The 13,060-nt window shown below is 39.2% G+C and overlaps 1 protein-coding gene across 1 annotated transcript in view; it reads left to right on the top strand.

Annotated features, from left to right (window-relative positions):
• The first annotated feature begins 554 nt into the window (after nucleotides 1-554).
• Nucleotides 555-13,060, top strand: part of CDK14 (cyclin dependent kinase 14) — a 602,339-nt gene continuing 589,833 nt past the window's right edge. The window contains exon 1 of the mRNA XM_032253088.1: nucleotides 555-660. The gene's annotated coding sequence lies outside the window, so the exon portion shown is untranslated. The remainder of the gene's footprint in view (nucleotides 661-13,060) is intronic.

The raw sequence follows: 13,060 nt of genomic DNA, 5'->3' as shown, positions 1-13,060 counted from the left end.
ATTCATAATGATTCCTTTAACCACTTTCTAGATCTTGAGTTATTTGTTTGAATTATTTGTCTCTGCTCCCTCGAAGACTCATTGTTTGATGCTTGTACACATTGCAAATACTATGGTTACTTGCAGAGTTTATGAAATCACATGCATTTTTTGTTCAATGTTATAATGTATCATGTTACAATGAAGAGTTTAATGCCATCTTTAAAGGCTTGCTTTTGTTTTGCACCCTTTTTTAAAATATAAAATTGCTAGATTAAGCATTCATGCCAGTCACCACAATTGTTGATTCTGCCAGAAAAGCATTTACCACTAGGCTCTGGTTCTCATTACCCAACTCCTTCTCTATGAAAATTATATCTCCCTAGTAACTAGGTTGTTCTGGCCATTGTTTAGACTTTTAACAGCCCTGGGAGTAGAATCTTACAGCACTTCTGAATTCATTCAACAAACATTTATTGAGTACCTACTATTGGCCAGATACCATTTTGTTATTTTTTTAATCAACATTAAAGAACTCCACAGTTGGTTAATTGAGCATGATTTTTCTCTTACAGATACCAGTAACAGCAATTCAAAGATGTGAATGGGATTAATTCAGGGCAGTTGATCCTGACAGAAAAACCAGTCTACCTGTTGAATGACATGCAGAAAAGAAACTTGGTAAGAAGAAAGCGATTTGAGTAAATTCCTTTTGCATTTGTAGAGTGCTTTTGTTTTTCAGCTTTTAAATAACATTTGATGTTAAATCCTTACAAGAGCCTTGGGAGTTGGGCTGGAAAGCCCTTTCTCCATGATTCTCCTGTGGATAAGGACATGGAAGTCAGGGAGGTTAGGTGATGTGCTTGCTCAGAGGTGCACAGGATCCCAGAAAGTCCAACTCTTATTTCACCTTACCCTCTAGGATCATACAAGACTGATAATACAGTCTCCTAACCTTTTCCAAACTATTTTAATTAAACTGGATTATAATATGAAGTTGCCTTTAATGAGGAAAGAATCCCACCTAGCTATTTGTTCAGTGAAGTCTGGGATTCTGTCTAATCTCCATATGTCAGCATGTAATTTGAGCAAGGTAGAAAAGAAAAGTAAACATTTCCTCAATATTTGGAGATGGTAGAGTCAGTCCATTTGTCTGCGAGAGATAAAAAGGTAAAATATACCCCTGCTTTTGGTGAGAAAAGTTCAGAAATGACTGTGCTTTGTTTATGAAAACCTTGCAATACTTATCTTTTGCTAAAGATCAAACATAAAAAAAATCCATAAAATATTATCCAATGATAATTTTTGCCAGCTGCGTGTGATAGCTCATGCCTGTAATCCCAGAACTTTGGGAGGCTGAGGCAGGAGGATCACTTGAGGTCAGGAGTTTGAGATCAGCCTGGCCAACATGGTGAAATCCCATCTCTACTAAAAATACAAAAATTAGCTGGGCGTGGTGGCATGCACCTGTAATCCCAGGTATTCAGGAAGGTTAGGTAAGAGAATTGCTTGAACCCAGGAGGCAAAGGTTGCAGTGAGTTATGATTGTGTCACCACATTCCAGCCTGGGTGACAGAGCAAGACCGGGTCTCAAAAAAAAAAAAAAAAAAAAAAGAAAATGTTTGTAAAATTATACATAGTAAAAATAAATGGATCAGATTCTTCATCTGTTGCAAAAATTTCATAGCCTTAAATATTTCCCAAATGCATGGTGGCTCATGCCTGCAATCCCAGAAGTTTGGGAGGCCGAGGTGGGTGGATCACCTGAAGTCAGGAGTTTGAGACCAGCCTGGCCAACTTGGCTAAACCCTCTCCTGGCCAACTTGGCTAAGCCCTTTATATTTTTTACAAAAATATAAAATTAGCTGGGCGTGGTGGCAGGCACCTGTAATCCCAGCTACTTGGGAGGCTGAGGCAGGAGAATCACTTGAACTTGGAAAGTGGAGGTTGCAGTGAGCCAACATTGTGCCACTGCACTCCAGCCTGGGTGATAAGAGTAAGACTCCATCTCAAAAAAAAAAAAAAAATTAATTAAAAAAATATATTGCCCAAATGTGTATAAGTGCTATATTTGGAGTTATTTTCATAATAATAATTTCTCATTTTTATTGAATACTAATTGTGTACTAAGAACTATTAATAATACAAACTATTAATATTACAAACTAAGTCATTTGTAAGTATTAACTTACACACTGTGAGGTGAGCTCCATATAACATAACACAATGTAACATAACATAACGTGACATGACATGGTATGATGTGATATAACATACTGCCATCTTATAGAAGAGGAAACTGAGGCACAGAGAGAATCAGTTTCTTTTCTTTTTTTTTTTTTTTGAGATGGAGTCTCGCTCTGTCACCCAGGCTGGAGTACAACAGCGTGATCTTGGTTCACTGCAACGTCTGCCTCCTGGGTTCAAGTGATTCTCCTGCCTTAGCCTCCCGAGTAGCTGGGATTACAGGTGCCCACCACCATGCCCACTAATTTTTATATTTTTAGTAGAGATGGGGTTTCACCAAGTTAGCTGGTCTGATCTCGAACTCCTGACCTCAGGTGATCTACCCACCTTGGCCTCCCAAAGTGCTGGGATTGCAGGTGTGAGCCACCACACCCAGCCAAGAATCAGTTTCTTGACCAAAGTGTCTTTTAAGGAATAAGGGCAAGATTTGAACCCATGCACTTAAGCACTATCCTCTTCTATCTTACTTAGGTTAAATGCTCTTGTGTTAAGCAATGTTCTATTTGAGTCCCTTCAGAATGCATAAGCTGAAATCCTAACCTCCAAAGTGATGGTATTAGGAGGTGAGGCCTTTAAGAGGTGATTAGGTCATGAGGGTGGAGCCCTAGTGTATAGCAATAGTGCCCTTATAAAAGAGACCTTAGAGAACTCACTTATCCCCCATGTGAGGTCACAGCAAGAAGACGGCTGTCTGTAAACCAGAAGAGAAGGCCACACACCAGGGACTCACTTCATTGCCCAAGGTGGAGTGCAGTGGTGCTATCTCGGCTCACTGTTGTCTCAACCTCTCCAGGCTCAGGTAATCCTCCTACTTCAGCCCTCAAGTAGCTGAAACCACAGGCACATATCACCATGCCCAGCTAATTTTTTGTATTTTTTTGTAGAAATGGGTTTTCACCAGGCTGTTCAGTCTGGTCTTGAACTCCTGGCTTCAAGAGATCCTTCTGCCTCAGCCTCCCAAAGTGCTGGGATTACAAGCATGAGCCACCCTGCCTGGCCATATCTGCTGGTACCTTAATGTTGACTTCATTTTAGCCACCCAGTCTTTAGTGGCTTAGCCCAAATGGACTAAGACATATTCTGAGTTCAGATACCAGCAGCTTCCCCCATATTTATCAAAAGCAAGTAGTGAGTTCACCAACACTAGGGCTTTGGGCAAAGTTTGAAGTCTTTCTTTAACACCTTTCCATTTCCCTGTGCATATCTGTCATCCCCTTCTTTTGTCTCTGTCCACCATTTTCCCTCCTCCTATGAGCTGTGGCTCTGGTGGCTGGGGCTCCTAAGCCCTATCATAGAACTCCATCCAGGGCAGCCCTTCCGTCTGACCTGTGCCTTCTTTTTTCTGAATCTAAACTGCCTCCACTGTGCCTCAGTTATTATGATATAAGCTCAGTAGTATTTTATGTCTAAAGAGGAACCTATTGATTAGGCCAGAGCACAAAATCTGGCCAGGATTTGAGGGTAAATTAGAACAATGACTTCTTCTTTTTTTTTTTTTTTTTGGATTGCAGAAAATTATTAAAATTGGAGACATTGTTTAATCTTCTTGTGCCATGAGACTCCATATCAGTCTGTCTACAAAGTCCACTGGGAAGCTGAGAATCACTTGAGCCCACAAGTTTGAGGCTGTAGTGAGCCCCAAAGGGCCACTGCACTCCAGCCTGGGTGAGTGTCTCAAAAAATAAAAAGACAACTTTTAGCCACATTTCTAGACTTCAGTTAAAATGCTACATGGGGAATGCAGAATGACTTCTGCATTCAGATAGCTTGCTCTTTACCTGATTCCAACCCAGCAAACAATGGAAGGAATAGAAAAGTTATCAAGAATGGAAAGGAGTGGCCATGACTATCCACTACCGCCCCAGTTCCCTATGTATTGAAATTCAGTGGAATTTCCTAACTACAGTGAAACAATGCTAGGTCAGAAGAGCCTGAAATGTGGGTTTACTGCCTTTGGTGTGCATGGTAGGGAAAGGGGGCACATCATAACCTGTTAGGAAATGCCTGCTTCTCCACAGTTACTTAATTCTATGTTCTTTGTTTTTGGGTCTACAGAGGAATTTGCCATAAAGGTAATAACACTTAAGCTTCAGGACTCCTCACTTCCCCAGGCCTCTGAGTGGTGGGAGTTGCTTGGAGTTGTAAAGTATTCCAGGTGAGGAGGGGAAGCCAGCATGCAATTAGAAAATAGAATTGTATAGGCATTTCTGTTAGATTTCCTCGAGTCATCAGAAGGGACTTACTGACTTCTTTTATCATTCTAAATTAATAATCAATTTCATGCCTAATTTATATGTGTGATTTTAAAAATTTATTTATTTATTTGTTTATTTCGAAGTGGCTCATAACTGCATATGCACCAGGCCCCACACCTGAGGTCGACCTCCCCTTATTATCCTAGCTGGATTGTGAAGGAATAGAATTTGTTAGAAAGAGGCTTGGGGCTAGCAGCCTATGCTGCATATTCTGTTTGCTCCCCCAAGCCTAATCTCCACCCTTCTCTCCCCTGGTCTGTAGTCCAGGTGGCTACTCTCTGTAGATGCTTCCCTGGCTCCATTACCATCAGGTCCACCAGTGGGATCATGTACAGGGAATGAGAAGACTGGAGGAGAGTGCTGATTTCTCTGACAATGGGTTGGAAGCAGGGCAGGCTTCATGGGTGTGCAACATATGGAGTCAATAGGACCCCATTCTTAAGGGCCCTACATTTGGTTTAATGCTTTTCTGTCACTGTCTTAAAATTCTTAATTTTATTTTGTTTTACAAATTTCAACTCTTATTTTAGATTTGGGGGTACAGGTACAGGTTAATTATAAGGGTATATGGCATTTGATGCTGAGGTATGTAATTTTATCTTTGTGTGTTTTGTAAGTGACGTCAAAGGGAAAGTGGAACATATATGTGAGCAGAGGGGTTACATGAAATATATGTGTCTGCCATTTCCAGTTGCTCCATTTGAATATAGTATTTCCAGTGTCCCCATGATCATAGAATTCCTATGTACCTGTGCACTACACATAGGAATTCAGGGAGACCTAAAGCAAGTACAAGGTACAACTGATAAAGCCCCAAGATGTCATGCTTTCTATTTCAATGACAACTGGCTTCAAATTCAGAAAAAGACAATGCAATTTGAGAAACACATACAACCAAGGAGCCTTATCATATCCTTTCTCATGTTACTTCTCTGTTACTTCCTAACCACATACCCTAAAAATGATGTCATAGAAGGAAAGGGGAAGATAGGGCAAGCCATAGTTCCTTTTCCTTTCAGTCCTTCCTTATTCATCAGTAAGCTAAAGGTAGAATGTTGGTATAATGTATGAGAAAGTGAAATGAAACAGTCCAGTTAGTTTTGTGCACTATATCCACTGTTCCAGTAGGAACAAAATATGTATATACATACAAACTATGAAATATAAGTGTATAATTTTCACGATTCTGCATGAGAGTTAAATGCCCTTATAATGGCGTTTAAAACTGGCATTGCACAAGAGAAATGGTAAGATTCATGCTAATAATTTAAAATTATAATGTTTTCTTGTCTTATATTTTTTCACTAGCAGTTTTAATGTTTTCTTTATTTAAAATAGTGTTAGATACCAAATTTTAGAACCATGACAATTTGAGGAAAGAGAAAGAGACTGCAGAAGGAAAGCAAAAACTTTATACTTTAGTACCTTTATCACACTTTTTTCTTCCTTTTGTCAACTTGCACTGGGCTGCTCAAATTATGTAGTGGGCTTCAGTTAATAGTGACTGCTTTTTTCCACCAAAGTCCACAATTCCTGATGGGTGGGCCTGTCCTGCAGCTACAGGTCTCCCTGGGTTCCAGGGTTTGCCCCCTTTTCCTTTGTTCTTCAAGCCTACTCCTGGGAGCACTCCCTACTGGGGCATGGGGGGTGCCACTGGAGAAGGGAAGTAGATTTCACCTTCCCTTGTGACTTTTCTTTAACCTGTCCACATCTTTGTAAGTCATTCTTTCATTAGTCTCTCTTTCACACTCCTGCGTTTGTTTGTATATATTTTATTACAGTCAATTTCAAACATAGAGAATAGTGTAACAGACGTCCATATACCCACTATCTAGTTTCGGCAATAATTCTTTCACCCCTTTGCAGTGTGCCATTAGTTTCCTGCTGGGATCTTGGCTGATAGAAGGCCTTCTTATGCATTTTGACTATTTGTCATACCTGCCTCCTCAACAGGGAGCAGCAACTTGACAGCTTGTTTCTAAAAAGAAATTAATGAACATTGACCCACAGATTAAAATGGCGGAAGTAGCCTTAAACATATTCCCTGCCTGTTCAGTGAAGCTTGGTTCCCTAACTACCTCCTAGGCATCCAAGCTCATCCCAAACTATGCTTTTTTGTATGCAAAGCTACAAAAAGCGGGGATGCTTAGTACCCTCTAAAATAAGTGAATCACATTAATCAACAGCATTTATTGCCACCAATTGATAAATGCTTTATCTTTTCACTTGTAGGAGAAAAGGAAACATGTAGGAAGAATTATTTTCTTTGTGAGGAGGTCCGCTTTGTGAGAGGATTGACTATAGGGTCATAGATCAGCAACATATTTGTCTTCCACAATTTCATGAAAATTTTGTCATTAATAAGATTTGCTAGTAAAGCAGAAAGGTTGTATCTACAAGGATAGATTCACTTTGAGTATGAGACCCTCATCACTTGTTTCATCAAAAATAACAATCATTTTGGGTTTAGCCTTTTTACTGGTAGACACAATAGAAGTAATATGCTATTCTATAAATAGGCATTTGGAATTAGTCTCTTTTTCATGATATTCCATCAAGGATACCATAGAATTGTGCAAATCAATAGGAAAATAGAGAAGGAAGGGGTGGGGGAAATAACTAAAATTTTATTTATTTATTTAGAGACAGAGTCTTGCTCTGTCATCTAGGCTGGAATGCAGTGGCATGATCTCAGCTCACTGCAACCTCCACCTCCTGGATTCAAGCAATTCTCCTGCCTTAGCCTCCTGAGTAGCTGGGATTGCAATTCTTCTTCAGTTACAAGCGCCACCATGCCCAGCTAATTTTTTTTTTTTTTTTTTTTTTTGTATTTTTAGTAGAGACAGGGTTTCACCATTTGGCCAGGCTGATCTAAAACTCCTGACTTTGTGATCCGTTCACCTTGGCCTCCCAAAGTGCTGGGATTACAGGCGTGAGCCACCGCGCCCATCCAGAACTAACATTTATTGAATGCCTTCTTCATGTTATAAGTACTCTCATATTTACTATCAATTTAATCCTCACAGTAATCCTAGGAGGTAGATGTTATTATTCCTGTGTTATAGAGGAGGAAGGTGAAGCTCAAGGAGGTTAAATTGCTCTAAAGTCTACAACTACATGATAATTACAATAGCTACTATTAATGTTTTGCAGAGCTTGACCCTATGCAAAGTACTTTAGGTCCATTAGGAAATTTTACTCTCTGTGGCAAATCACATTATGTCCATAATACAGATGAGGTGAGTGAAGCATCTTGTCCAAGGGCACATAGATATTAATTGGCAGTGTCAGAATTCTGAGTCAATTCTGTCTGACTCATATCCTTGCTACTCTCACTCCCCTCTGCTGGTTCCCAAGGGAGATGGGTACAATTTCTGCTACAATTTATTTTTCCATCTTGAACTTCTCTTCCCTTTTACGAATGTCCATTCAATCATTCTGATCTTTCTCTTTGGTAAAGGACACAAAAGCAAATGTGAGAAGACAGCTCCTTTGTCATCATATTGCATTACACAGTCAATCTCAACAGTGGGCCTGTTCTTTCTTTGATTGTTATCTTGTCTAATATATAATTTTCTCTTTTCATTGTCTCCAGACATTTTCACACATGCAGTCCTAAAATATCTTAAAAAGTAATATACTTTTCAGTATATTTTAAAATTGGTGCATAAAATTTTTATCATAAAGAGTTTATATATATGTATCATACATACATATATATAATGACATTTAAAAATAAATGGTCACATTATTAGTTGATATCTACACAGTGAGATCTAAAGAGCATAGCAATTTGGTGCCTTATCCTACTTCTTAATTTACTGTTTATTGTATATATTTATGGTATATAGCATGATGTTTGGACATACATATATCCAGTGAAACGATTACTACAGTCAAACAAAATAGCATATGTATCACCTTCCATAGTTACCTTTTGTGTGTGTGTGTGTATGTTTGTTTGTGTGTGTTGTGTGTGTATGATAAGAGCACCTAAAATCTACTCTTAACAATTTCTCAATGTGTAACATTAAGGATAGCCCTCAGGCTGTCCATTACATACTTTTAAAATTTACATCATAAAGTTCTTCTTTACCTATAGAAGAACTTTTGTTTATTTACTCCTTGAAATTATATTTCCATTCCACTTCCTACTATTTTTCTACTTTAAAGAATTTCATAAGTACATACTTCTCTGCAACAAAAATATGTAAAAAATGGAAATAATTTTAAATTTTCTGTGACCATTCAACTCTGTTAGAAAATTCTACACAATTTGGCCAGGCGCAGTGGCTTATGCCTGTAATCCCAACACTTTGGGAGGCTGAGGCAGGCAGATCACAAGGTGAAGAGATAGACCATCCTGGCCAACATGGTGAAACCCCATCTCTACTAAAAATACAAAAATTAGCTGGGCGTGGTGGCGCATACCTGTAATCCCAGCTGCTCCAGAGGCTGAGGCAGGAGAAGCATTTTAACCCAGAAGGCGGAGGTTGCAGTGAGCCAAGATCTTGCTACTGCACTCCTCCTTGGCAACAGAGAGAGATTTTATCTAAAAAAAAAAAAATTCGACACAATTTCTTCAAACAACAAAATATATTATAAATACTGATAGTAATTACTAAATATAAAAAATTGCATTGGAATTGCAGTTCTTACTGAGATGGGTAGTATTTTTTCGCCCATATCCATGGTAAATATAACAGGAATAGCATCAGTGCTATGATTTGATTGCTATAGGTGCTGAGAAACTTTCCAGCTAAATAAGTGGGAATGAGAGTTTTGTTATGGCAATGGGGCTCAATTCTTTGAATTCTTCTTCAGTTACATACCAAAAAATTACATGGTAACCTATCATCAAGATGGTTTTTAGTGATTTCTCCTCTGAGGACTTGATTAGGTCTTTTACTTTGGTGAAAAGCAGAGAATTGGAATCTATCTATCTTGCAAAAGGATTAAGTATCCCCCTCATTGCAATCATTTTCTCCCCTTTCTTGAGTGTTCTAGAGGTTTGTGTACCCAAGGCAATGCATTTGTAGGCTTGGGATGGGTGTGAGGTATGCCTTTCTATATTATCACGTGATAACAGCAAGATGATTGTGCAAGGAAGACAGGAAAGAACAGCCCAATGACTTGACCACAGGACAAGCTTATCAGAAAACCTATTCCTTTGAAACTATCCATGCCCACTTACCCCTTAGGAAGACTCCACATACCTTCCCTCCTTTGCTTGAAGACTGCTGATCTGTAGCATTTGTTTTTCCAAGCCTTCACTCATTTGGTGCTTTAGCACCTTGGCACTGTGGATACATGTTGAGGCTGATCTCATATATTGTCCTGTGGGATGGCTTTTTTTCTCCTCCAACTTTAGCACATATTTTCTTAAACTTTAAACTCTTTCAAAAGCTTCTTTAGTTAACCTTGTGTGGTGATGTGTGCCCACAGTAGTCCCAGCTACTATGGAAGCTGAGGCAGGAATAATCACTGGAGCTCAGGAGGTTGAGGCTGCAGTGAGCCGTGATCATGCACTCCAGCCAAGGTAACAGAGTGAGACCCTGTCTGAAGAAATCAAGTAAAATAAAATAATATAACCTAACATAAAATAAGAAATAAAGCTTCTTTAGGGCACTGTAAATAAGACAGCAACATTTGTGCACAGATATTTTACAATCCTGGCCAATTCAATTTTTAAAAAGAAAGAAAAAGGGAAAGAAATAAGGAGAGAAAGGAAGAAGAAAGAAAAACCATAAGGAGGAAAGAAAGATCACAAATATTCTTGAAGATAGAGAGATTTTAAATGACAAAAGGCTGATTCTGATTGGAGGGGCTGTACATGGTATACCAGGCATGTGGAGATTCAGGTCTCTCTTTCCACATGTACACACACATTGACTGGCTACCTCTGTTCAGCATCTGTCCCTTGCTTCCCTCAGCAAGAGTACCCCCAACTCATTCCCAATTATCTGAGTTTTTTAATTGAGCCCATGTCAACTCTGTGAACAAAACCTGATTGCTGACCTAGGCCATTCAGCATATCCCATACTCCTGGCTATAGGAATTGATTGGTTCAATTAAGCAAATAATCCAGTCTGAGAGATTATGCTCATGCTTCTATGGAGAAAGAAAGCATACAAACATTAAATATATCTGCTATTGGTAGAGATGCTTTCTTTGCTGCTGAACATGAGTGGGAAATGTAGCACCAGGAGCCTCTGATAGCCATCTTGCAACCATAAAGGCATAAGTGCCTTTAAAAACTTTTTTGTTTTAAATTTTTGTGGGTACACAGTAGGTGTATATATGTATTGGGTACTTGAGATGTTTTGATACAGGCGTGCAATGTGAAACAAGCATGTCATGGAGAATGGAGTATGCAGCCCCTCAAGCATTTATCCTTTTAGTTACAAATATTCCAATTACATTATTTAAGTGATCCAATGCTATTGGTTTTTATTACAATTTTTTTTTTTTCCATCTTGAGTTTCTCAGAGTTCTTGGCAGGACCAAGAAAGAGAAAGAAACTGCATTCCGGTCACAGTCATTTGACTAAATCAACCTCTATCTGATCCAGGTAAGTCCCCAAATATTCTGTTATGTGAACCAATGAAATTTCCTTATTGTTTTTCAGTTTTAATGGGATTTCAGTGGCTTGCAGAAACAATGATAAATTATGTAAAAAGTGGTAATATAGTCATTCACTGTAATCACAATATTTCCATTTATTTTTTATTCTTTTTTTTTTTCTACACATAATGGGACTCACAGGCGCATGTTCTGAAGAAAGAATACCATTGCTTAAAAACAATAAAAAGCCAATGGCCAGGCGCAGAGGCTCATGTCTATAATCCCAGCACTTTGGGAGGCTGCAGCAGGTGGATCACCTGAGGTCAGGAGTTTGAGACCAGACTGGCCATCATGGCGAAACCCCATCTCTACTAAAAATACAAAAAATTAGCAGGGCATGGTGGCACGTGCCTGTAATCCCAGCTACTAGGTGGGCTAAGGCAGGAGGATCGCTTGAACCAGGGATGTGGAGGTTGCAGTGAGCTGAGATCGTGCCACTGCACTCCAGCCTGGGCAACAGAGTGAGACTCCATCTCAAAAAACAAACAAAACAAAAAAAAATGAAAAGCCACAGACCTAAAAAGAAAAGAAAAGGCATAGACCTAAATCTTGATTCATGTCAGGAAAGATATTGGTGTTTATGGGAGTCAATATATAGCACCCCCTCTCTTCTCTACCTTATCTCCAAAACCACTGAGATCTAGATCAAGATGTCAGTGTTCTTCTGATGGAGCTGCTGCAGTCATGGTGGGCCTCCTAATACTTCAGACCTAAGTGGACTTTCTCACCCAACCACAGGCAGCACTGGCCTGTTCTTGGGAAACTAATGATAAGGGTACATAAACAAATGAAGACTCCATAGACAGGCCGACTTTTAAAAGATGAGAGAAAGGAGGGGCATGGCTACAGAATCAGTGTCTTATCTCAGCCAGTATGTCAATCGTCTTATCCACAATGAGATAAGAATAGGCAGGATCTGAGAGTCAAGAGAGCAAATGTACAAAAATATGTAATGAGAATTGTGAGAAATACTAGAAAGGAAACAAAAAAGGCCTTGTGAGAAAATAACTGGGTAGGATTGCTTTAAAAGGGGTAGTCCCCCAAGGCTCTATGAGAGGTTGCTTAAACTGAAACCTGAAGGATGAAAAGGAAACTGTCATTCAAATGGGGGAGGAGATTAGAGACAGGAGACATTCCAAGTTGAAAGATCCAGCAAATACAAAGTTTCCAGGGTGGGGATGAGTATGGGTTGGAGGCGCACAAGGTGAAGCCTTTAGGCAAGGCTGAACCATGCCTTAAGTGGGAATCAGGTGTTTGGATTTAGTTCCAAGTGCAATGAGGAGTTGTTGAACCATCAAACAGGAGAATGACATGAACTGATTTATGGTTTTAAAAGATCCCTTTGGCTGTTCTGAAAATGAGCTGGGCAGATTTCAGAGCAGAGACAGGGAGATCAGTTGGGAGAATATTGTAGTAGTCCAGATAAGAGATAATGGTCTAGAGTAGTGGCAGTTGACATACGCAGAATGTAATGGGTTTGAAACATATTTTGGAGCTAGGCCAAACACAATTTGCTGATGGATTAAATGCAGTTGACTAAGGGGCACCTAGATTTTTTGCCTAGAGCAAAAACATACATTATTTCCTCCCTTCTTTTCTTCCTTTCTTCTTTCTGTTAAATAAAATGTATAGGAGGCCATTGGTTTGGACTAAACTACATTAAGCCCAACAGACCAAACAAAATGGAGTTACTAATGCTGAAGTTCCAAGCCACCAAGCTTAAATTAAGCTGTTTATCTAAACTTCAGAGAAATCAGGGGAAACAGAGATAATATCCAAATCCCCAAACAAGCCAGTTTTAGCCAGCATGATAAATAAGTCACTTCTGCTTTAACCTTTACAAAGAAAGTAACTTTGCAATGACCAATCCATGTTTTGTTCTCAGTTTCTGTTTCTTCAGCCCATAAAGTCAATCTCTTCCGCTCAGCTCCTCAGAATGCTAATTCTATTTTGTA

The sequence above is a fragment of the Sapajus apella genome, unplaced genomic scaffold (assembly GCF_009761245.1).
Source record: "Sapajus apella isolate SASKATOON/1434 unplaced genomic scaffold, GSC_monkey_1.0 scaffold81, whole genome shotgun sequence".
NCBI lineage: Eukaryota > Metazoa > Chordata > Mammalia > Primates > Cebidae > Sapajus > Sapajus apella.
The sequence above is the reverse complement of the archived record's forward strand: the minus strand, read 5'-3'. Positions and strand labels throughout refer to the sequence as shown.